A 22,799-nucleotide genomic window follows, 5' to 3' on the forward strand; every position below is an offset into this window, starting at 1 on the left:
ACCCGGCATCATGGTGTGGGGAGCGATCTCCTACACTGACCGTACACCACTGGTGATCGTCGAGGGGACACTGAATAGTGCACGGTACATCCAAACCGTCATCGAACCCACCGTTCTACCATTCCTAGACCGGCAAGGGAACTTGCTGTTCCAACAGGACAATGCACGTCCGCATGTATCCCGTGCCACCCAAGGTGCTCTAGAAGGTGTAAGTCAACTACCCTGGCCAGCAAGATCTCCGGATCTGTCCCCCATTGAGCATGTTTGGGACTGGATGAAGCGTCGTCTCACGCGGTCTGCACGTCCAGCACGAACGCTGGTCCAACTGAGGCGCCAGGTGGAAATGGCATGGCAAGCCGTTCCACAGGACTACATCCAGCATCTCTACGATCGTCTCCATGGGAGAATAGCAGCCTGCATTGCTGCGAAAGGTGGATATACACTGTACTAGTGCCGACATTGTGCATGCTCTGTTGCCTGTGTCTATGTGCCTGTGGTTCTGTCAGTGTGATCATGTGATGTATCTGACCCCAGGAATGTGTCAATAAAGTTTCCCCTTCCTGGGACAATGAATTCACGGTGTTCTTATTTCAATTTCCAGGAGTGTATATCGAACAAAAACGAAAAAAAAAGAATGGATAGAGCGTCTGCCATGTAAGCAGGAGATCCCGGGTTCGAGTCCCGGTCGGGGCACACATTTTCAGCTGTCCCTATCGAGGTGTATCACCAACATCTGTCCGCAGCTGAGAGTTTCAATTATCATTTATTCTAGAGAAACTGCACGGTCATCAACGGTATCTGTTCTTTCGAGAACAGTTACTGTCTTCATACAATAAAATGGTTCAAATGGCTCTGAGCACTATGGGACTTAACAGCTGTGGTCATCAGTCCCCTAGAACTTAGAACTACTTAAACCTAACTAACCTAAGGACATCACACACACCCATGCCCGAGGCAGGATTCGAACCTGCGACCGTAGCGGTCACGCGGTTCCAGACTGAAGCGCCTAGAACCGCACGGCCACACCGGCCGGCTTCATACAATAGCGTTGACTGTTGGGTGAACCGTGTGCAAAGATTGGGAGGTCAGTACGCTCAGGCAACATTATGCCTCCACATTACAACACCTGGACAACCAAAACGATAAACTACGATGATGTTTCTGGTTGCATTCAACCTTTCCACATCTAGCCATTTCAGGGTACATCCAGCATTGTCGAACATGATCGTTTTGGTGTGGGGAGGCGTAATGTTGCATAGGCGTACTGACCTCTAAATCTTTGAACACTTGCACCAAACAATACTTCAAAAATTAGGATGGCGTGCTGAAAGGTAATGTTTCCGAATCTGTTATGTGAAAAGCCTTTAAAGCTTTTTAAATAAAACAGATGTTATTAACATTCTACATCTTTATTCTTCATGTCTACATATTTGAGCTATCTGCCGCTATAGAGATCGGAATCGTAGCGTGTAACATGGCGGTGTGTAACGTAACTGCACCGGTGCATGAGAAACTGCGTACTGTAATCGAGTTTCGAATTAGGAGAGATCGTCCACACATGGAGCCCCCTTCCTTTCAGCATGACATTGCCTGACCACAGACGAACGCTGTGACATTTGCCACAATCCGACGTCTCGGGTTCACTGCCATCGATCTTCCTCCACTCAGCCCTACTTGGCCCACCCGATTTTCATCTCTTCCAAGAAATTAACTCTCGAGGACTTCACTTTGATAGTGACGAAGCGGTGTGAGCAGAGGTAAGGTTGTAGACCCGTCAACAAAGTGAAAAACTCTATAGCCGCCGTGTCAGCGAACTGGTCTCTCGCTGGGAGGAATGTGTACGTCGCCAGGGTGATTACGTTCAGAAAAAAATACACACATCAAAAAAAGTTTTGCATCACCTGGGTTCCGAAAGTTTCGGAACCTGTACAGTAAATTGGAATAGAGATCAACATAAACATCATTTCTGGGACAGTTCATACGGTGTATAGTGACAATAGCTTTTTATGTTCGTGCAATCGTCCTTTTTTACGTTTTGTTAGTTTTGAATTGCTGTTAAAAACTGTACTTTGTTAACAGCTTTACTACCTTGCAGACAAAAGCAATAAGAATACTTCACACCATCGAGGACAACATTAAAGAAATTGGGGGATATAGAGTAGTACATCCTGCAGATGCACAAGCTGTGTAGAGATTAGGAAGGGAGGAAAATTATTTTGGGGCAACATGTACCCTCCGCCAAACACCGTAAAAGCGGCTTGCGGCGTACAGCCGTGAGATTGTAAACAAGTGTGTTGACCACACAAATATGTAGCAAATAAAGTTTAAAAAAAGCAACAACAGGATTGGACTATCACCACTGGAGTACTACGGTGAGACAACGTGTGCTAATTGTACCGGCAAGCCATTCTGAGCAACACAAGACTCATGTAAATTAGCCGCGCGGGCGAAGGCACCTTGACACGGTTCCTGCAGCTTCCCCCGTCGGAGGTTCGGGTCCTCCCTCGGGCATGGCTGTGTGTGTTGTCCTTAGCGTAAGTTAGTTTAAGTTAGATTAAGTAGCGTGTAAGCTGCATAGGGACTTTATACAGAGTCAACGGTGCCGAGTGCAAATGTGTGCCGGAGCGGTTTTTTTTATCTCATTTTGTTCATTATTGTTTGTTGCATTTGTTTTGGACGGACGTCCCATGACATCCGTTCAAGTTCATCATAGACCCATTCATTTGTTTTTTTTTTAATTTTTTTTATTACAGAAAGCAGCTAACCCTCTGACTGAACACGCTGAGCTACCGTGTCGGGTGCGGATTCGAATCCGGAATTTCCTATTTACTAGGTGTTACCCGAACACAGTGTTTATCGCAATAGCACGGACCGTCTCTGCCGATCAAAATTCTCACCAACAGCCACTTATTCCCAGTCCCCACCCATGTTCTCCATGATCGCTACTTTGAAATTCGCGCAGGAGCTCGAACGTACTTGTGCATCCGCACTGAAGGTGTTTGATCCCTTGCCCATAGAGGCGATTCCGTTACATAATACACTACTGGCCATTAAAATTGCTACACCAAGAAGAAATGCAGATGATAAACGGGTATTCATTGGACAAATATATTATACTAGAACTGCTTTGTGATTACGTTTTCACGCAATTTGGGTGCACAGATCATGAGAAATCAGTACCCAGAACAACCACGCCGGCCGAAGTGGCCGTGCGGTTAAAGGCGCTGCAGTCTGGAACCGCAAGACCGCTACGGTCGCAGGTTCGAATCCTGCCTCGGGCATGGATGTTTGTGATGTCCTTAGGTTAGTTAGGTTTAACTAGTTCTAAGTTCTAGGGGACTAATGACCTCAGCAGTTGAGTCCCATAGTGCTCAGAGCCATTTGAACCATTTTTTGAACAACCACCTCTGGCCGTAATAGCGGCCTTGATACGCCTGGGCATTGAGTCAAACAGAGCTTGGATGGCGTGTACAGGTACAGCTGTCCATGCAGCTTCAGCACGATACCACAGTTCACCAAGAGTAGTGACTGGCGTATTGTGACGAGCCACTTACTCGGTCACCATTGACCAGACGTTTTCAATTGGTGAGAGATCTGAAGAATGTGCTGGCTAGGGTAGCAGACGAACATGTTCTGTATCCAGAAAGGCCCGCACAGGACCTGCAAAATGCGGTCGTGCATTATCCTGCTGAAATGTAGGGTTTCGCAGGGATCGAATGAAGGGTAGGGCCACGGGTCGTAACACATCTGAAATATAACGTCCACTGTTCAAATTGCCATCAATGCGAACAAGAGGTGACCGAGAAGTGTAACCAATGGCACACCATACCATCACGCCTGATGATACGCCAGTATGGCGATGACGAATACACGCTTACAATGTGCGTTCACCGCGATGTCACCAATACGGATGCGACCATCATGATGCTGAAAACAGAACCTGGATTCATCCGAAAAAATGACGTTTTGCCATTCGTGCACCCAGGTTCATCGTTGAGTACACAATCGCAGGCACTCCTGTCTGTGATGCAGCGTCAAGGGTAACAGCAGCCATTGTCTCCGAGCTGATAGTCCGTGCTGCTGCAAACGTCGTCGAACTGTTGGTGCATATGGTTGTTGTCTTGCAAACGTCCCCATCTGTTGACTCAGGGATCGAGACGTGGCTGCACGATGCGTTACGGCCATGCGGATAAGATGCCTGTCATCTCGACTGCTAGTGATACGAGGCCGTTGGGATCCAGCACGGCGTTCCGTAGTACCCTCCTGAACCCACCAATTCCATATTCTGCTAACAGTCATTGGATCTCGACCAACGCGAGCAGCCATGTCGCGATACGATAAATCGCAATCGCGATAGGCTACAATCCGACCTTTATCAAAGTCGGAAACGTGATGGTACACATTTCTCCTCCTTACACGAGGCATCACAACAACGTTTCACCAGGCAACGCCGGTCAACTGCTGTTTGTGTATGAGAAATCGGTTGGAAACTTTCCTCATGTCAGCACGTTGTAGGTGTCGCCACCGGCGCCAACCTTGTGTGAATGCCCTGAAAAGCTAATCATTTGCATATCACAGCATCTTCTTCCTGTCGGTTAAATTTCGCGTCTGTAGCACGTCATCTTCGCGGTGTAGCAATTTTAATGGGCAGTAGTATACAAGAAATGCTGGATTATCATGTCTCGCATGTGCATATACTGCACTGTATTCCGTCGATTAATACATCGATGCACCAGACATTCTTTTCACTTTTTTGTCGTTTCATTACAATCACCCTGATAAACAAGATAATGAATTTTCTTCATTCCATTTGACCTCCTGTGTGAGTTCGTAGGGTGACCACGAACCAACGACAGAGCGTCTGAGCACACGAACTCTGAAAATGGTGCGTGGCTGTTCTGTTTTTGCGAACCGATCCCGCAGTGAAAAGAAAAATATTGGTCTGCTTCCGTGGCCGCAGCGCGCCATTGGCCAGATCCCGCTCTCGCTAACAAGCCCCCCCTGAAGTGTTCCGGTGACCGGTTTGCATACGCTCTCTCTCATCGATATGCGTCTCCGTGCGCGGTGTATTGTCAGATTCTCGTCCCTTTGCCTCCATCCTATACCCACCAGCATTCATTTCAGATGCACGACTCTACAACTAGTCTATTGTTATTGGCTTGTGGATCACAGCCCAAAAACCATTAAACCACTGCTTTCATCCATCGTTGAACACATTTCATAGCACATTGGGATCGTAACCCGTATATTTATAGATAAAGGACCAATGGTAGGAAATGAATCTCAAGTAAGAATCACGTGTGAGACGCATATACGTAAACCGCTTATGTTCCGTAAGATTCAAAAAATGGTTCAAATGGCTCTGAGCACTATGGGACTTAACATATATGGTCATCAGTCCCCTAGAACTTAGAACTACTTAAACCTAACTAACTTAAGGACATCACACAACACCCAGCCATCACGAGGCAGAGAAAATCCCTGACCCCGCCGGGAATCGAACCCGGGAACCCGGGCGTGGGAAGCGAGAACGCTACCGCACGACCACGAGATGCGGGCATGTTCCGTAAGACACAAGTACCTGTGACATACACATTGACAAAGCTACGTTAAAAGGTTACCTAATGAACACAGACGTCATGAAGATGTTTTTACCACTATTTACATATCAGCTTCACTCATTACAGGTTCTTGCAGCCATGCATCATGCATTTAACGTACGGTGCAGCTGCATATAGCACCCGAAAAACTGAACAAATGCCCAGAGAAAATTATTCATTTGTGTGTACATCACCTCAATAAAGCTACCACATACACAGAGCATTCGCTCGCGCGCACGCTCCCCCCCCCCCCCCCCCCATTACGTGCTCCATCAAGTCTCTCATTGTTTGGAAAAAAGTGTCGCATGTGGAGAATGACTGACAGCATCTACGTTTCATGGTCTCGGCTTGAAATTTTCGAGGTGGCAATTGAAACTTTGTAACCACGCCTCGTGTTTACAAATTATCTACAGGTAAACTCTATTTATTCTTCATACTTTATTTAATTTTCGCCCCTATCGGATACGGAAGCAAAGAATGTAACACTCATGTATCAATATTTACTATCAAAAACAGACTTGATCACAATTAATTTAATCCGGTGACCGGTTTTGACCACAACTGTGGTCATCTTCAAAAATGGTTCAAATGGCTCTGAGCACTATGGGACTTAAGAGCTATGGTCATTAGTCCACTAGAACTTAGAACTACTTAAACCTAACTAACCTAAGGACATCACACAACACCCAGTCATCACGAGGCAGAAGAAATCCCTGACCCCGCCGGGAATCGAACCCGGGAACCCGGGCGGGGGAAGCGAGAACGCTACCGCACGACCACGCGCTGCGGACGGTCATATTCAGACCATTGAGCAAGAACCTCCTTCTCGTGGTAAATCAGTAGTGATTTACCACGAGAAGGAGGTTCTTGCTCGTTGGTCTGAAGATGACCACAGTTGTGGTCGAAACCGGTCACCGGAATAAATTAATTGCGATCAAGACTGTTTTTGATAGTAAATATTGGTAATAACACTGATCACTGGTTGCTCCCACAATGTATTCAAAAGTGACTCATGTATCACTTACCTACGCCTGTCCCTCTTTCCCCGCGTCCATGGAGTATCAAATCACAGGCGTCCCTCTCCATGAGCCCTCTAACAAGCCCACTATCGCTATTTCCACCATCCTAGTCAAACTTAAGCAATGATTTTCTTCGAATAACGACGGCATCTACAACATTGTGAATCTTATCACAAGGAAAGTTCAATAAAGTGTAAAGAAAACTTTACTCCGATTACAGGCAAGCTATTTATGCCCTACTGCTCAGCCTTCTTCCTTCGGAAACTTAGGCAGGTCTCTCCTTTAATCAACACACTAAGAAGCCAAGTTATCAGATTACGAAAAATGCTCGATTACACAGAACTTTCCGGCTGCCTGTAGCATATACGTATATAGTACGCTCGTTTCGAATTTTTACGTGTTGCGTGTGTCATTCCTCAACCACCTAAATATATCTCACCGCGCATCTGGTATCTGATTACTACTCTACGAAATGAGGCTGTTCCTGAAAGTGAGATCAGTTTGGAACGAATATAAATATCGTGAAACAATCTAGGAGTATCCGAGCACATCATACAGTTCGCACATGTTATTTAAATGTCGATAAATGGTAGAGTGCTAGTTGATAGAGACCATCATCTATACTGCCAACCACTATACAGGATAAGCTTAGGCTCTACTGGATCCGAGCTAAAGTTACAAGTCAACTCAAATACTGACTAAACCTTTATTTTTTTGAGTTCTCGGTCTTCCGACTGGTTTGATGTGGCCTGCCACGAATACCTTTCCTGTGACAACCTCGTCGTTCAAATGGTTTAAATGGCTCTGAGCACAATGGGACTTAACTTCTGAGGTCATCAGTCCCCTAGAACTTAGAACTACTTGAACCCAACTAACCTTAAGACATCACACACATCCGTGCCCGAGGCAGTATTCGAACCCGCGACCGTAGCGATCGCGCGGTTCCAGACTGTAGCGCCTAGAACCGCTCGGCCACAACAGCCGGCCCCATCCTCTTAGTATCGGAGTAGCACTTGCAAATTAAGTCCTCAATTATTTGCTGGATGTATTCCAAACTCTGTCTTCTTCTGCAGTTTTTACCCTATACAGCTAATCTCTTGTACCATGAAAGTTATTTTCCAATGCTTTAACAGCTGTCCTATCATCCTGTCTCTTCTTGTTAGTGGTGTTTTCCATATAGACCTTTCCTAGCAGATTCTGCTGAAGACCTCATTCCTTACCTTATCACACAGTTTTAATCTGCCAGGAAGTTTCATATCAGCGCACACTCCGCTGCAGAATGAAAATCTCATTCTGGAAGCAGAGTTTCTAATGTAATATGCTTGTTATTACATACGTCTTAGAAGTACTCAATGTTTTTTAGCATTCCGTCTTCAGGCCACAAGTGGCCCATCGGGACCATCCGACCGCCGTGTCATCCTCATGGAGGATGCAGATAGGAGGGGCGTGTGGTGAGCACAGCGCTCTCCCGGTCGTTATGATGGTATTCTTGACCGAAGCCGCTACTATTCGGTCGAGTAGCTCGTCAACTGGCATCACGAGGCTGAGTGCACCCCGAAAAAGGGCAACAGCGCATGGCGCCTTGGATGGTCACCCATCCAAGTGCCGGCCACGCCCGACAGCGCTTCACTTCGGTGATCCCACGGGAACCGGTGTATCCACTACGGCAAGGCCGTTGCCAAGTGCTCAATATAGTGCCCATGAATAATAAGGCGTGCTTCTGTCTGACTTACTGTGTGTTTAGTTAATAGTTTTCGTCAGCCAAATGGCTGCGAGAATTGTATATATACGAATTTTCTTCTTAGCGATTCTCGTGTAACAAACTAATGCACTGACAAGGGGAGGCCGCCAATTGTGAAATTCAGATTCGATTCATCCTGCGCATAATAAAAGCTCATGGCCAGAGGTGTAATGTGGCAAAGCACCAAGATGCACTTCTCAGCCGTTGTCGAGAAAATCGACAGTTAAAAGAAACCGTTGCGGTGAAATACTCTCTACGATAATTAAATTTCTACAGCGTCGTGGCGCAGCGGTAAGCGCTCGGGTTCATAATCCGAAGGTCGCCGGATCGAATCTCGCGCCATGCAACCTTTTTTTTTAGTATTTTTTTTGTAATTAAAATATATATAATTCCCGGCAATCAGTTGCATATATAAACTATTAATGAATTGCTTATGCATGTTGGTGAAGACGGATCGCTCTCCAGTTGTACCGCCTCCATTTTTACGTTTTTTTAACAGGGTGTACCAAAGCTCTCCCGTCCGCACTGATTTTCGACAATGTTATAAGTTGCGCTAGGGACCGCATCTACCTTCTTTCGAAGTTAGCAGGGAACTACGCTGTTATGCGGCGGCTCGTTTCGGCCCATTCAACATCTGTCCTTAAAGTGTAACGAGCGAGTAACGGAGTTTATATTTCATACCTGCCACAGCGAATTTGTGTTCGTGGGGCCTCTATTCTAATTCGAACGTTTGACTTACGCTATACGTATTCGTTTCGGAATATCGTTTCTACGTCTTCCGTTAACTATACGTGGTTAAAATTATGAAGACAATTAATAACATTTGTGAAATACAACTTTGTTTGCGGAAAACATAATGATGTTCGAAGTCGCCAGTTTTTCCACGACAAACGACTTTCAACAACTTATTATATGCATAATTGTTGCAACTGATTGCCGGGAATTTTATATATATATATATATATATATATATATATATATATATATATATATATATATATATATGAATTACAAAAAACAAATACTAAAAAAAAAGGTTGCATGGCGCGAGATTCGATCCGGTGACCTTTGGATTACGAACCCGAGTGCTTACCGCTGCGCCACGACGCTGTAGAAAATTATTTATCGTAGAGAGTATTTTACCGCAACGGTTTCTTTTAACTGTCGATTTTCTCGACAATGGTTGAGAAATGCATCTTGGTGCTTTGCCACATTACACCTCTGGCCATGAGCTTTTATTATGCGCAGTATGAATCGAATCTGAATTTCACAATTGGCGGCCTCCCCTTGTGAGTGTCCATACTGGGCTTCAATCACTAAATGGCAGTATTAGTCAATGAACTCTTTAACGATACGAGAATGCCGGCCGCGGTGGCCATGCGGTTCTAGGCGCTGTAGTCCGGAACCGCGCGACTGCTACGGTCGCAGGTTCGAATCCTGCCTCGGGCATGGATGTGTGTGATGTCCTTAGGTTAGTTAGGTTTAAGTAGTTCTAAGTTCTAGGGGACTGATGACCTCAGATGTTAAGTCCCATAGTGCTCAGAGCCATTTGAACCGTTTTTGATACGAGAACTATTGTCCTGGGAGAGCTGCTGGCGGAAAGGTTTGATGTTACCTTTCTCCGACCTGTTAACGACTGTCGAGTGTGTGGCTATCTGACGAAGGCTTCTGCAGTCTATCATTTTGTATTTGTTATTACGAACGAATATTAATAAAAAGAAGGCTGCCCATACATAGCTTCTCGAATAGCATTACCCGGGCCGCCAAGTCGAGATTCTATAGGCAGCTCACCATCAACGGTGTCATATACTGACAACCCTTGAAATACAGCAGTGAGGTTTCGAATTCGACCCAGAGTAGTAACACGAAGTTTGATCAGAAAGTTTTTACGAACACATCTCCTCTTCCTGGATGCCAAATAACGTCGCCAAAAACTGATTCTGTGAGCCCAGGACTGGAATCAGCTTGCTCCCTGTTCCGCCTAAGGCACTTACGAGCGTTCGTGACTTCAGTTACACAGACGGGCATTCTATCACTATTCATTGCAAATCACTGGACGAACGTCTCTGCTTCAATAAATTTTTGCCACACCTTTAAACTAAGGGGTGAGGGTGAGGGATGGAATTACACTGGCTCTGAGACGACCACTAGTGAAACATATCCTGATCGGAGTCAAAAAACAACATTTATAGTTACTGGCTAGCTTTCATTTCATTGATGTTTGTTTCTTAATCATGAAGGCTAATTGACTGCTACTGATTGACAAATCAAGCTGCCGACTGATTTAAGATATAAAACTGTGTGACAGAAAATGGATTCATTTCCACAGTTTTAGCAGAAGTTATTAGGACTGAAAAGTATTTTTTTGCTGTTTTTCGTTTTACGTTTCTGTCTCCAGAGTGACATACGCAAACCCTCCATAGTAGTGTGAAATCGTTGATGTTGACGTCTCGCTAGACTGTCTCTATTGGCCATTAAGCCGTTTATTTTGGCGACACAGTAGCAACCGATACTTCCTGATTAGCGTCCCAACGAAGACGATTTGCTTGAGTTTCTCTTCATACTTTCAGTTTCAGTACAGAATTTAAAGTATACTCGACGGCGAGAAGAGCAGAAAAATATCGACAATGACATTTACAACCGTATTCCGTAATTAGGTCCAAAGTATCGTCGACAGAGACATCATTTGAGATGAAACAGTGCCACAGGTAGTCACGAAACGTCTGGAAACGTATCACGGCTTAGTTTAAGTATCGGTGTGGCGATTAATCATAGTTAATTACGAGAAACTGTCAGGATAGTTTGAGTAGTAACGGCAAAGGGTTCTTCATAAACTCCATTTTAGTGGCTTAGCAACTGCAGCACTTTGCTAAGCAGTACGTACAGTGCCAAGAATGCTTGTCATTATTACTGGCGCCATTGCAGTTACCGACAAAATTGTCAGACAGTAAGCAAGAACTGTGACATACACCACGAAACAGTCCTTAATCGCAGTTAAGTGTAGCAATAAACATCCTATGAGTGCCGAAATCGTTCGAGGCACAAAAGTCTCCTGAAATATTTTAAAGTAATGGTTGACGTAATAGGTCTGTGAGAAAATCTCCACGTGTGTCGAATGACATGGTAAAATGTAAATGTCGTTAGACGAGGGCCTCCCGTCGGGCAGACCATTCGCCGGGTGCAAGTCTTTCGATTGAAATGATGATTAGGACGAGACAACACCCAGTCCCTGAGCGGAGAAAATTGCCGACCCAGTCGGGATTCAAACCCGGGCCCATAGGACTGACATCCTGTCGCGCTGACCACATTTTTTTTCTTTTTTTAATTTTTTCCATTTTGTTCGGCATTGTTCGTTGCGTTTGGTCTGGACGGACGTCACGTGGCATTCGTTCAATTTGATCGTTCATTCCTATACTCAGTTCTTTTTATTACAGAGGGCCACCGGCTCTCTGGCCGAACATGCAGAGCTACCGTGCCCACTGAGTGAAAATGTGTATCCGACCGAGATTTTTTAAAATCTCCTTTTGCTCGTTATTGTTTGTTGCATTTGTTTTCGGCGACCACTCAGCTACCGGGGGCGGTCGAATGACATAGTGAAATCGCAAGCACAGAGTCCCCGGAAACACAGTGCTTCTCGAAAGTCTAACCTATCATAGAAAATGACCCCCCCCCCCCCTCACCTTCCGACACATTTTCAGAATTAGTAACGTTCCTAGGATAGGACTTAAAGATTTCAGTGTTTTGTTTCTTTTCTGCTTAAGTGTAGTAAGCGGTTTTGCGCATGACAGTGAACATCCTTAAAGCTGCTTCTTAGGAACTAACGTTATACAGGGTGGTCCATTGATAGTGACCGGGCCAAATATCTCACGAAATAAGCATCAAGCGAAAAAACTACGAAGAACGAAACTCGTCTATCTTGAAGGAGGAAACCAGACGGCGCTATGGTTGGCCGACTAGATGGCGCTGTCATAGGTCAAACGGATATCAACTGCGTTTTTTTAAAATAGGAACCCCCATTTTTATTACATATTCGCGTAGTACGTAAAGAAATATGAATATTTTAGTTGGACTCTTTTTTCGCTTTGTGATAGATGGCGTTGTAATAGTCACAAACGTACAAGTATGTGGTATCACGCAACATTCCGCCAGTGCGGACGATATTTGCTTCGTGATACATTACCCGTGTTAAAACGGACCGTTTACGAGTTGCGGATAAGGTCGATATCGTGTTGATGTATGACTATTGAGATCAAAATGCCCAACAGGCGTGTGCTATGTATGCTGCTCGGTATCCTGGACGACATCATCCAAGTGTCCGGACCGTTCGCTGGATAGTTACGTTATTTAAGGAAACAGGAAGTGTTCAGCCACATGTAAAACGTCAAATGGCTCTGAGCACTATAGGACTTAACATCTGAGGTCATCAGTCCCCTAGTCTTAGAAACTACTTAAACCTAACTGACCTAAGGGCATCACATACATCCACGCCCGAGGCAGGATTCGAACCTGCGACCGTAGCAGGCGCGCGGTTCCGGACTGAAGCTCCTAGAACCGCTCGGCCACCCCGGCCGGCATATTTCGGCTAATTACTAGACCAAATATTCTGGAGGCGCAGATGGCTGTGTGAGCAGAGTAAATAATTACAGTTTCGCCGGCCGATGTGGCCGAGCGGTTCGAGGCGCTTCAGTCTGGAACCGCGCGACCGCTACGGCCGCAGGTTCGAATCCTGCCTCGGGCATGGATATGTGTGATGTCCTTAGGTTAGTGAGGTTTAAGTAGTTCTAAGTTCTAGGGCACTGATGATCTAAGATGTTGAGTCCCATAGTGCTCAGAGCCATTTGAACCAATTACAGTTTCGTGGGGCCTGGTGCAATTCATTTAACCGGACGCCATTTCGGCAACTTTCGTGTCCCTGCCGTACCAATAAACCAATATGGGACAGGGGACCTAAGGTTTAATGGAATTCGATCTACGTGTCCTCACATCCTTGAGGTGAAGGCTAGATTAAAAACTGACTGCAAATTTCCGCGCTCCGACTGAGATCAAATCACGCGACCTCCGTATTTCCAGGTACGTGATTTAACACTAGAACTCTAGTCCCGACACAGTAAGTGATGTGCTGCAACAGAGGTAGATATCCCGCACACACGGTATGAAAAACACTTGCAAATGACTAAACTGCTGAAACTGAAAAATGCAAAGTAAAAAGATTTTCATCCAATGAACAAGAGTGTGGTCCCAGTTGCAACTAAAATCTGGAAGAGTATGAACACTTTTCGTGAACGATCTGTGCTATCATCGCTAAATTTCACCTACCTACAGCGATGCTGGTTGCCTGTTTTGGTTGTTCATCCTATGCACTCGTTTTTGCGCTCCATTAAAAATTTGATATCGATTACTCGTTATCGTGTTTTGTTGTATTGTGGTGCTGTCCAACGTAATAACTGTACGTTCATTTACAAACGAGGAACTTCATGTGTTTCTTCTTTATTTGTAGAATGCTCTGTAGATTAATCTGGGTCCGAAAACTTATGGCGTCATACGTTGTACAGACTTACGGCATGCAGAATAGGTTTGGTGTGTACTCTGAGGTAAATTTCAAACCTGGCATTCAATGAGCAAAGTATTCAGAGCGGCGCAGGTAGATCGATACACTAGCGTGGGTAACAATTTTGAACTGGTATTTAATTTACCCAAGAGTTGTTTAATTGGAAATCTGATACAGGCCAGCGAAAATATGCGTTACAGTAAGCTCTGTTAGGAATTCTTTGTGAAATATGTGTCGTCGCTTTAAATTTTACGAGTAAGTAACGAGTCGCCGCTTGTTACAAATCGACAAAAAATCGTACTCTGTCAAACCAGTATATTGGCGTTTGAATGAAGCCGCACTGTGGATATGAATTATACTGCTCGTGTCCTCTCGAAAAAGGGACATGGAGGGAAGATCGGAATTTAACGTCACATCTCCATGGGTGTTTGTCATAAACGTGTTTTTATCTAAAAGCAACGAAATAATAATTGATAGAAATATTTATTTAAACAGGTAAACATAATAATCGTTACTCTTTCTGCAGAGTTATGAACATAGTTTAGTTATTTTACAGAGAGTTACAGAAAGAGTTATAATTTTTTAAAAAGACAATTATTGCTTGTTATCGAGTAGCCGTTGTATTTAAACTAGACGTCTACAAATAATTTTAAAACAAATATATACGAATCTTACTTACGGAGCTAGAAATTTTCACAGTTTTAGGAGAGAGTGCAACGCGCTGTAGATAACTGGCCGTGTTCAGATAGGTGTTCTAGTTGTGGAATGATCATTTAACTGAACATATGGCCATTTTCCTCAACGCACAACTCAGTGCGCCTTCGAAACGATCTGTGGATGAGGTGTAGAACTTCTGCCTCACGGAGAGACCAAGAAATTTGATTGAAATCTATCTGTACAAAAATGACAAATACATCGACTACATGATAGGAAAAAAATGTTCTGCTTCAAAAGCTGTAACATGTACTGCATCTTTCTGGGGAAAATCCACACATATTGTCAAAGTGGATGTATGCATCACATCTCCTCCTAAATCCCTGAATCGATTTCTACCAAATTTGGTACACTTATCACTTGCTGTCTGGAAAGAACCACTGTGGTGTTAACAACCACCTACCTCTCCAAGGGCGGGGGAGAAAAAGAAGCTTAGCTGACGACGCGAAAAGAGCCAGACTGGGAAAGAACATATTTCAAAATGAGAGAACTTATTGACTTGCAACAAACTTTACACGTAATTTCAAACGTTTACTAGACTTTTTCTCCTTGATACCACCCCCGTTCCCAAAATGATGAAAGGAAAAAAAGTGGTTTGGCTGGTTCAAATGGCTCTCAGTACTATGGGACTTAACATCTATGGTCTTCAGTCCCTAGAACTTAGAACTACTTAAACCTAACTAACCTAAGGACATCACACAACACCCAGTCATCACGAGGCAGAGAAAATCCCTGACCCCGCCGGGAATCGAACCAGGGAACCCGCTACCGCACGACCACGAGCTGCGGACTGCAAAAGTGGTTTATCGCTTACTATGTTTTCGCTGTTTTTGCAGTAAAACTGCCACAAAAAGAATGGAATTCTAATTTACTACCGAGTCTATTCGCAATATATTTCTCACTCAGTATCCACATACACAACTGAACGTGCATGCACAAATACATCAATGTACGACATGGAGGTCACGAGATACTACGTCATAAACATTGAGTCGCGAGAAAGCGAAAGAGCAGGACGAAATTAGCCAGAGATATAGGTGAACCCCGTGTAAAAATATATGTGAAATGTATTAAAATATGTGAAATATATTGACAGGCAGGCAAAGGTGTGGGTAAATTGCTCATTCTCAACTTCTGGTCGATTTCAGCCGAATTGGTACACATATTACTTACTATCTGGAAAGAAATAATGTTGGGGTAAGAACCAGCAAAGCTCTTTAGAGAGAGAGAGAGAGAGAGAGAGAGAGAGAGAGAGAGAGAGAGATAGAGCACTTGCCCGCGGCGAAAGGCAAAGGTCCCGAGTTCGAGTCTCGGTCGGGCACACAGTTTTAATCTGCCAGGAAGTTTCATATCAGCGCACACTCCGCTGCAGAGTGAAAATCTCATTCTGGAAACGTCCCCCAGGCTGTGGCTAAGCCGTGTCTCCGCAGTATCCTTTTTTCAGGAGTGCTAGTTCCGCAAGGTTCGCAGGAGAGCTTCTGTAAAGTTTGGAAGGTAGGAGACGAGATACTGGCAGAAGTAAAGCTGTGAGTACCGGGTGTGAGTCGTGCTTCGGTAGCTCAGATGGTAGAGCACTTGCCCGCGAAAGACAAAGGTCCCGAGTTCGAGTCTCGGTCGGGCACACAGTTTTAATCTGCCAGGAAGTTTCATATCAGCGCACACTCCGCTGCAGAGTGAAAATCTCATTCTGTTCTTGAATTATTGATTCCCGAAATATAGTTTTTCATATTAGGTGCACTGTGCTGCCACATAATGCCAGGTACTCCATATCAGCGACCTCAATAGTCATTAGACATCGTGAGAGAGCAGAATGGGGCGCTCCGCGGAACCCACGGACTTCGAACGTAGTCAGATGATTGTCACTTGTGTCATATGTTTGTACGCGAGATTTCAACACTCCTAAACATCCCTAGGTCCACTGTTTCCGATGCGATAGTGAAATGTAAACGTGAAGGGACACGTACAGCACAAAAGCGTACAGGCCGACCTCGTCTGTTGACTGACAGAGATCGTTTACAGTTGAAGAGGGTCGTAATGTGTAATAGGCAGACATCTGCCCAGACCATCACACAGGGATTCCTATGACAGTTAGACGGGAGGTGAGAAAACTCAGATTTCATGGTCGAGTGGCTGCTCATAAGCCACACATCACGCCGGTAAATGCCAGACGACGCATCGCTTGGTGTACGGAGCGTAAACATTGGACGATTCAACACTGGAAAAACGGTACACAATGTGGCGATCCGATGGCAGGGTGTGGGTACAGCCAATGCCCGGTGAACGTCATCTGCCAGCGCGTGTAATGCCAACAGTACAATTCGGAGGCGGTGGTGTTATGGTGATTTTTCATGGAGAGTGCTTGCACCCCTTGTTGTTTTGCGTCACACTATCACAGCACAGGCCTACATTGATGTTTTAAGCGCCTTACCGCTTCCCACTGTTGAAGAGCAATTCGGGGATGGCGACTGCATCTTTCAACACGATCGAGCACCTGTTCATAATGCACGGCCTGTGGCGGAGTGGTTACACGACAATAACATCCCTGTAATGGACTGGCGTGCACAGAGTCCTGACCTGAATCCTACAGAAGACCTCTGGGATGGTTTGGAACGCCGACTTTGTGCCAGGCCTCACCGACCGACATCGATACCTCTCCTCAGTGCAGCACTCCGTGAAGAAAGGGCTGCCATTCCCCAAGAAACCTTCCAGCGCCTGATTGAAAGTATGCCTGCGAGAGTGGAAGCTGTCATCAAGGCTAAGGGTGAGCCAACACCATACTGAATTCCAGCATTTCCGATGGAGGCGCCACTATTTTGTAAGTCATTTTCAGCCAGGTGTCCTGATACTTTTGATCACACAGTGTAGGGATAAATACATACCCGGGCAACACCGGGTACTCGCCTAAAAAATAAATAAATAATGCACCAAGCTCTGCAGAACGATTAACGTTTGTTACGTTTATCTATCTTGGTAAATATGCCTTTCACCTGTTATTTGGTATGTTACAAAGGAAAACATCTTATCTAAAACGGCCGGCCGCTACAGTCTGGAACCGCGCGACCGCTACGGTCGCAGGTTCGAATCCTGCCTCGTACTTAAGTCCAGGGGACTGACGACCTCAGATGTTAAGTCCCATAGTGCTTAGAGCCATTTTTTCTTCATGCAAGATCGTGCGCACAGAAGAGATTCTAGTGAACAGTCCAAATACTGTGGTTTCTCAGCAATATCAGATATAAATGTCTAGGGTTCAAGGGAGTGGAGAAGATCAGGGTTTAATGTCATGTCGACGGAGAGGTTATTAATGACACAGAACAGGGAAAAATACGGAGGGAAATCAGTTATTTCCGGACAAAAATGTTCAAATGTGTATGAAATCTTATGGGACTTAACTGCTAAGGTCATCAGTTCCTAAGCTTACACACTACTTGACCTAAATTGTCCTAAGGACACACACACACACACACACACACACACACACACACATGCCCGAGACAGGACTCTAACATCCGCCGGGACCAGCCGCACAGCCCATGACTACAGCGCCCTAGGCAGCTCGGTATTTCCGGACATTTTCCTTTAATTGATTTTGCGAAATAACAGAAAACCTGAATCTGGAAGGCGGGACCAGAATAAGAACCGCCGACCAGAATACGAATTCAGTGTGCCACCTCAGTCGCTTTGACGAACCGTGTGTCAGATGTATTGTGAAGGCCTTTTTTTTCTAGAAACCGCGTACGTCGTACGTTACAATCTACAGGCGAATCCATCTGACGTGCAAGAGAAGTATAAAATTTATTGAGCTAATGTATATATCTGAGTACTTTTCTGTAAGGTACGTGATAATGTGGGAATTAACAATGAGTGACCATGCTCCGGGAGGCAACCGAACAGCGCACAGTTCACAGGACAAACACCAGATGTCAGTAACACATTCTACGGAAATGACCATCTGGCGCGCTCACCGTGTCTCGATTGTTAAGGGGGGTAGGACTCCAAACGGACCTACTTGGAGCAGGAGAGGCATCACAGGACATTTTAATTTCCAGTGTCTACACTTTTACAAATAAATTCATAAAACTTTGTCAGCATCACCAGGAAGGATTCAGGATTCACACTCATTGCAGTGGAAGTTCGAAAACATAACAAAATAAATTTTTTTTACGTGTGAAATTTCATCATTTTTTCACTTACTAATGGCTGCATTTGTTGCTATAGGTACACTTTTCTTCAGTAGGAGAGATTCTTCGATTAATTTTGCACATCATACATACCATACTCACAGGTGTATGAAACTCTGGAATTTATTTAATTTATGAAAAAACGAATGAACTGTTATATTTTAAACTTCATGTTTAGAAAAAACACAATTTTATAGTTAATTACCGCAATTTTTACCACAGTTTTTAATAGTTTTGGAAAATTCTAGAGTTTCATACACCTTTAAGTATGGTTTGTATTCTGTGCACAATTCATCGAAGAATCTCTCTTACTTATGAAGAAAAGTGTACCTATAGCAACAAATACTGCCATTATTAACTCAAAAAATGATGAAATTTCACATGTAAAATAAATTATTTCGTTATGTTTTCTAACTTCCATTGCTATGAGTGTGAATTCTGAATCCTTCCTGGTGATGCTGACAAAGTTTTATGAATTTTTTTGAAAAAGCATAGACAGTGGAAATTAAAATGTCCTGTGGTGCCTCTCCTGCTCCAAGTCGGTCCATTTGACGTCCTACCCCCCGTAAGTAAAATGATCGTATTTGTTACGCCACAACAACGCGCTCAGTGCGTCGTAAGGTATGCGAAATTTAGGAGTGTTTTAGAGATCTCGCGAGCTTTCAGACGTCCGTACAATGTTGGTATGGTGTGCGTACTGTAAGACCGTCGGTACACACACCATAAGATTATTTGACTTGTCGCTCTAGCGAAGTAGGCGAGTGTCAGCAACATGTCTGGTGGTCTTATCGTGGCGTGTTTGTCTTCAGCCGTTAGGTCAGACGATAGAAATGCCACTTGCACGCTTAGAGTAGCAGATTGATGGTGACCAACTTTAAACAGAACTTGATTAATTTTCACACACATTTATTAAAATAATAACAAGCATAAAAATAACTTAACTTGGTTCTGGATGCTATTTACAATTGACAATCTGAAGTTCCATGGGGTCTTCGTACGTTAATATTATTGTCACATCTCTGATACTTGACAAAGTGTCTATTCATTTATCTTCATGGCTATGTACAGGAATATGGTAATCGTATTAAGCGCAGACAAACTTGACTACAGGCAAATGCAGACTAATGCAGACTGATGCAGAGTAACTAATCGGAGGTCTGTACACTCGTTATAATACCTCGCGCGTTCAGGTATCACTGCGCGAGTGTGATCCGCGAGGAGAAAAGGTTCTACGTTAGCAGCAATCTCATTGGCTGCGTTACATATTAATACGCGGATCGGCGGAAGCAGAATTTGGTCCGTCTCTATGACAGCGCCATCTCGTAGTGCGGAGACGGACGAGCGCTGCGCCTGCACTGTTGTGCTTAGCGGGGCGCGCTCTAGTGGGAAAGTTGTGTACGCGCTGACTATGCGGAACTATGTACACAACAGTTGGTATGTCCCATCACATGGAGACATTAGTAACTGGTACGACGTGGTATTCGAAAATGGAATGCAGATGCCTCACACAGGCGGAAAGCAGCGTGGCAGAAACAAGGACGAAGATACTCGACAAGACATGACTCACAGTCCACAAACTGCACTCTGGCGCTTATCAGCAGAGCTTAATACACCATATACAACAAGTCACGAGAGTGCTACTGTAGCTTAACACGTATCCATGCCCTGTCCAGTGCACGCAAGCACTGACACAGCTGAAATATGGTGTTCGACTCCAGTTTGTTATGATGTGTGAGCGGCAAGAAGCGGACGATCGGTGGCTAAATCGGTGTAAGTTCACCGAAGAAGCTACATTCACGTGAGTGGCCGTGTACACACGCAGAACTGCAACATTTGGGGGAACCAAGAATCCAAATGCTTCGTACGAACTCCAAAGAGAGCCCTAATATGAACGAGTGATGCGAGGTGACACATGAGAAAGTTTCCTGTTCATTATTTTTTGAGGTGGAGACTGTTCATGCCGTCAATTACCTTGAAATACTCGAGCAGTATTTGGTCCCTCAACTCTGGCAAGACGGGATACTGCCGGCCGGAGTGGCCGAGCGGTTCTAGGCGCTTTAGTCCGGAACCGCGCGACCGCTACGATAGCAGGTTCGAATCCTGCCCCGGGCATGGTTGTGTGTGATGTCCTTAGGTTAGTTGGGTTTAAGTAGTTCTAAGTTCTAGGGGACTGATGACCACAGCAGTTGCCGGCCGAAGTGGCCGTGCGGTTAAAGGCGCTGCAGTCTGGAACCGCAAGACCGCTACGGTCGCAGGTTCGAATCCTGCCTCGGGCATGGATGTGTGTGATGTCCTTAGGTTAGTTAGGTTTAACTAGTTCTAAGTTCTAGGGGACTAATGACCTCAGAAGTTGAGTCCCATAGTGCTCAGAGCCATTTTTGAACCACAGCAGTTAAGTCCCATAGTGCTCAGAGCCATTTGAACCATTTTGAACGGAATACTGGCCATGGTTATCTACCAACAGAACAGCGCTCCACCGCATGGAGTCACCCAGTGCGGGAAAAATCAAACCAGATATCCAAGGATCGCTGGTGGACCTATCCCATGGCCTCCTAATGGCACCGACCTAATTCCAGATTTTTTTCTTCTTGGAGCTACATTAAGTCAACAGTGTATGCAAAAAGACAACAGAGTCAGATTATAGCATCCTTTCAGTGAATCAGTCCGAAATGCTTCGTACCACGTAGCGCAACATGGACGGGAGATATGACCCGCGCCGCAAAGACGGACATGTTGATTGCTTATATGGATATGGTATCTGTTCTTTCGGACAGAGCACATGTCCGAAAGGACAGACACCATATCCATGTAAGTATATAGTTCTGGCAACACCGGCCATGACCTCCTCCTTTTGTGCGGATGCACACATATTCCCCAAACTCTTACGGGACTTTGTAAGAATGTCTTCCACGAGTAATGAGTGTGTGGGGGGTGGGAACTACGGATGTACTGTGTGGACAAACAACGTGAGACTGTGGGTCTCGCGGGAGGCGTGCGCGAGATGGTCCCTGCAGTCGCGCTATCCTCTCTGCCCTCGGTGGCTCAGATCGTTCTTGGCTAGCTCAGAAGGTAGAGTACTTGTCCGTGAAAGGCAAAGGTCCAGAGTTCGGGACTAGGTCCGGCACACAGGTTTAATCTGCCAGGAAGGTTCATTTTAGGGGATCCTCGGTGGTCTAGTGTGGTCAGAGGGTCTGGAATTTTCAGATTTCTCTGCACTGGCCTCCACCTCCGCCCGGGCATGCGGAGCATGCCGGGAACCCCCGTGGTGTCCGTGCTTCGGATCCCACGTACGGGGGATCACCCTAGGGAAATATGGGCTGCAAATGGGGAAATCCATTGAGATAGCCGAGTCTGACGAAGGGTAGATTATTATTACGCAGAGCCTGTGAACAAATGTCTCGAAAACGACGAAACTGCTCGAAAGTTCACGTGACACTGTTGTGAGTAGCTACAGAAAGAGGTAGAAGGACAACGAAACTACCGCTACAAGCTAAATGGTTGGATGTCCACGACTCGTCACAGAATGTGAGGTTCGGAGGCTTGGCTGCTCTGCGGACTAGGATAGATGCTAATCTGTGGCATCTCTGCCGAAGAGCACAATGCTGATGCACGCGCAAGTGTTTCGGAGCACACCGTTCATCGTACATTGTTAACATGGAGCTCCGCAGCAGACCGCCCATACATGTTCACATGTTGAACCAACGACGTCGCCAATCACGATTGCATTGGGCACTGAACCATCGGAGTTCGACCGTCGATCAATGGAAACTTGTCGGCTCTTCGGGTGAATCACATTTTTGCTACACTACGTCGCTGGTCGTCTCCACAAACGCCATCATCGAGAAAAACGGGGGCTCGAAGCGAGCGGCACGCCACGGACGCACGCCGGTAGAAGCAGTATTGCCATGGGACCTGTGGTAGTAATGTAAGACACGCTGACAGCTGCGAACCTCAGACATCCCTTCGTGCTTGATGTTTTCCGGCCGCGCGGGATTAGCC

General features: G+C 45.3%; 1 pseudogene; it reads right to left on the bottom strand.

Annotated features, from left to right (window-relative positions):
- Window positions 1-8,181: 8,181 nt before the first annotated feature.
- Window positions 8,182-8,299, bottom strand: LOC126250452 (5S ribosomal RNA; annotated as a pseudogene).
- Window positions 8,300-22,799: the final 14,500 nt, after the last annotated feature.

Source organism: Schistocerca nitens, chromosome 3, assembly GCF_023898315.1.
Source record: "Schistocerca nitens isolate TAMUIC-IGC-003100 chromosome 3, iqSchNite1.1, whole genome shotgun sequence".
NCBI classification, from domain to species: domain Eukaryota; kingdom Metazoa; phylum Arthropoda; class Insecta; order Orthoptera; family Acrididae; genus Schistocerca; species Schistocerca nitens.